This window comes from Neomonachus schauinslandi, chromosome X (genome assembly GCF_002201575.2).
Source record: "Neomonachus schauinslandi chromosome X, ASM220157v2, whole genome shotgun sequence".
NCBI lineage: Eukaryota > Metazoa > Chordata > Mammalia > Carnivora > Phocidae > Neomonachus > Neomonachus schauinslandi.
Window position 1 is genome coordinate 64,105,202 of NC_058419.1, and position 4,336 is coordinate 64,109,537.

Here is a 4,336-nt window from a genome sequence, read left to right on the forward strand (position 1 = left end):
GATTGGGAGCTATAACCTCTGGCAGCGTCTTTTAGAGTATTCAAATGTACCTTTTTCAAGGGAAAACTAGGAGATGGGCACTTTTTGTCTGCTCCTGTGCACTGAGCCTTCAGGTGATAGCCAATTAATACCTATTTCTTTGTTTGCTACCTTCCCATTGAACCTATGAACACAGCCCCACTGGCCACCAGAGCCAGGTTATCAAGAAATGTGTCCTCTGGATAGCAACATCAAAAACCAAGGTGCCCAACCTGTGTACAATGTCCTTTCTTGGAGATATCAGTGACTGGGGTAAGGCTCAAAGAGAATGTAAAGATGGCACCTGCTGGTTTTCTGTTTCTGGAGTGGATGCAGGCAGCCCTTATATGCAGGTTTAATGAGAAGACTGCCCCTTATGCCACAGCTATAAAAATAACCTAATAGACCTCTTTCTCAGAAAGACTGGGTGTTTCATCTGCTGCCTCTCCGACTGTGCTCTGGGGAGTTTGTCAGTTAAATACTGTTTCTCCATTTGTTACAGACCTGTGGGTCTCAAAAAGATAAACCTCAGTGGCCACCAGAAGCAGGCAATCCAGGGAATCATCTGCCAAATCCAGGGTACAAGATGTGCATACAAACTCCTTTGCAGAAGATACTGCTGCCCTGGAGTGTGGCAGAAGGAAAGCACAAAGATGGTACCTGCTGGGCTCCATGGTCTTTGGAGAATATTTCAGTAGGTCCTTAAATGTGTATTAAATTAGATGCCTGCCCCTCAGGCCAATGCTTTAAGATAAGGAAATAGGCCTCTTTCACAGAAAGACTGTACATTTTAGTCAGCTGTCTCTGTGCTGGGCCCTGGGATGTAACCATGGATGTAACCATAGAACCTTTAAGTTCTATTTCTTAGTTTGCTATATCCTTCTGAGTCTCATGAATGCAAGCACCACTGGCTTTCAAAGCTAGATGTTTTGGAGGTTTGTATCTCAGGTGCAGGTCTTAAAAGTTGTGGTGCTAGATATAGGGTTCAAACTCTTTGCTCCTTATGGAGAAGCTCAAAATTGCAAGCTCCTTTCTAATTATGGGTTACTATGTTGGTGGTAGGATTTATGGTAAGACTTTTTTCAGCCTTTCCTGCCCATTTCAGTAAGAAGGTTTTTTTGTTTTTGTTTTGTTTTGTTTTGTTTTCTCATTCACCCAATGTATAAGAGTCACTCAACTAGTTTTGTGTGTTGTTTCAAAGGCACTTGTTCCATATGTAGCTGTAGATTCAGTGCATTTATAGCAGGGGGTGAGTTCAGGTTCAGGTTTCTCCTACGTTGCCCTCTTGAACCGGAATCCCATTAACACTTCCAATTTGGAGAAGTGGCAGCTATAAAAATGTATGGGTACTAATAGCTTTGATAGACCTGTAGGCAATTTTTCTCAATCATCCATGTTTCATCTGTGGTTAAAGAACAGTCTTAATATTGTGTATTTCAAAGTTCTCTGCATTAGATCAGTGCTTCTCAATGTCTGGTCCCTAGAGAAGCAACACCAGTCACTTGGAAATCTGTTAGAAATGCAAATTTTCTGGCTCAACATAAATCTAAAAAATTAGAAACTCTGGAAATATGCATTTTAACAAGCATTATTACTGCCTTTTCCATTTACCTCACTTTATCCAATGGAGAGTATCTAGCTGTGACTTAATGATAATATCACCTCAGGGGGAAGAGGCAAGATGGTGGAGGAGTAGGGGACCCCATTTCAACCAGTCCCCTGAATTTAGTTGGATATCTACCAAAGCACTCTGAACACCCATGAAATCAACCTGAGATGTAAGAATATATATCTGGATCTCTACAAGCAGAAAAACACCACCTGTCGTGAGGTAGGAAGGGTGGAGTCATGAATCTTCAGGGAGACATTGGAAGATAAACAAAAGGGGGGGAGCATCCATAAGCTGGCTCCTGGAAAGTGATATAACACCAAAGCACAAAAGTGTCCTGCACCAGGGACCAGGCAAAAACTCGCAGAGTGGTAGCATCCAGGAAAGGGCTTTAGAGCAGTGCTAAGTCAGGATCAAGGAGCTGTGGGTGCACACATGCATGCACGAGCCCCTGGGAGCCCAAGACCGCTCAAGGATTCAGAAGCACAAAGGGCAGGGACATGCCCCATTCCAGGGTCAACCTCTGAGAAAGTCACTGTGGGCATGCACCACGAGAGGTGGTGGTTTTTGATGGCGCATACACAGAGATTGTGTGTTCTGGAGGGTTTAGTGAAGAGAACAGACTGATTTCTTTGCTCTGGGACAGAGGTTTGGTTGCAGCCATTTTTGCTCTGACCCTCAGAAGAGGCACGGAAAGCCACCATAGAACAAAAGCTCAAAAAAAAAAAAAACGGTTTCCATGGAGCCCACCCACCCCCATAGGGAGCAGGACGACTCTGCTCAAGAAGGATTGCCTGAGAAGCAGTGCAGCAGGCTCCTTCCCCAGAAGACAGGCTGGAAAAAAAAAAAGAGGATGACAACCATAGGGTCTCCATAAAACTGTAAAATCCCAACACCAGGGGAAAATAGTATATTGAGCTCCAGTAGGGGCCTCACAGCCTGTTTATTTTTCAGATACAACTCTCTTTTTCTTCTTATTCTTTCTCTTACTCTTCTTCTATGTTTTCTCTTTTTACCTTTTTCTCATTTAAACTAGAGGTTTAATATATCATATTTTATAGGAACTTTTTAGCTTCTACATTTTCACACCAATATTTTTTTATAGATATATGCTTCAATGTAGTCCTTTTCCCCTATTCAATATTACCTTTATATATATACAAGTTTTACTTCCCTGAAATTTTGGGAAGTAGTGTCCTCTAACAAACAGAACAAAATACACCCAGGAACAACTGAAACACCCTACTTTGTCCACACTGAGAGATTATAGCCCCCCTGCCCCTCACCCCATTTTTTTAATTTTTAATTTTTTTATAATTATTTTAATTTTATAAATTTTAATCCTGTGTTTCATTTTGGCTTCGTTTTATAGTGATGGTTTCCGACAGCTCTGGATTTTCTAGGGTGCATCTTGCATAGATCATGGTTGATATTTTAGACTCTGTACATTCCCTCAACCATCCCTCAACAAAATGACTAGAAGGAGGAACTCCCAACAAAAAAAAGAACCAGAGACAATGGCCTCTGCCACAGAACTAACGGATATGGATATAAGCAAGATATCAGAGATAGATTTCAGGGTAGCAATTATGAAGTCAATAGCTAGGCTTGAGAAAACCATAAGTGATAATATAGAATCTCTGAGGACAGAAATGGGCTCTAATGAGACTGAAATTAAAAATGCTATGAATGAGATAAAGTCTAAACTGGATACTCTAACAGCCAGAGTGAAATGAGGCAGAAGAACGAATTAGTGATCTAGAAGATAAGCTGATAGAAAGGAAGGAAGCCAAGGAGGATAGGGATAAACAGCTAGAAGCCCATGAATTAGACTTAGATCAATGACACCATGAAATGTTCCAATGTCAGAATTATTGGGATCCTTGAGGGGTTAGAGAGAGAGAGGACTAGAAGGTATAGTTGAGCAAATCATAGCTGAGAACTTCCCTAATCTGGGGAAGGAAACAGGAATTCATGTCCAAGAGGCAGAGAGGACTCTTGCCAAAATGAATAAAAATAAATCAACACCCCAACATATAATAGGAAATCTTGTAAATTTTATAGCCAAAGAAACTATCCTGAGAATACCCAGGAAGAAGAGATTCTTTACATATGGAAGGAGGAATATCAGAAAAACATCAGACTTATCCACTGAAAACTGGCAAGCCAGAAAGGGCTGGCAACACATATTCAGGGTACTAAATGAAAAGAATATGCAGCCAAGAATACTTTATCCAGCAAAGCTGTCATTCAGAATGGTTGGAGAGATAAAGAGCTTCCAGGACAAGCAGAAACTGAAAGAATATGTGACCACCAAACCAGCCCTGCAAGAAATTTTAAGGGGGATTCTATAAAAGAAGAAAGACCCCAAGAGTAACATAGAGCAGCAATTTACAGAGGCAATCTATAGAAACAGTGATGTTACAGGCAATATGATGGCTCTAAATTCATATCTTTCAATAGTTACTCTGAATGTAAATAGGCTGAATGCTCCCATGAAAGACACAGTGTTGCAGATTGGCTAAAAAGATAGGACCCATCCATATGCTGTCTGCAAGGGATTCATTTGGAACCTAAAGACACATCCAGATTGAAAGTGAGGGGATGGGGAAGCATTTATTAAGCCAAAGGACCTGAAAATAAAGTGGGGGTAGCAATTCTCATATCAGGTGAATTAAAGATTTTAAACCAAAGACTGTAATGAGGGAT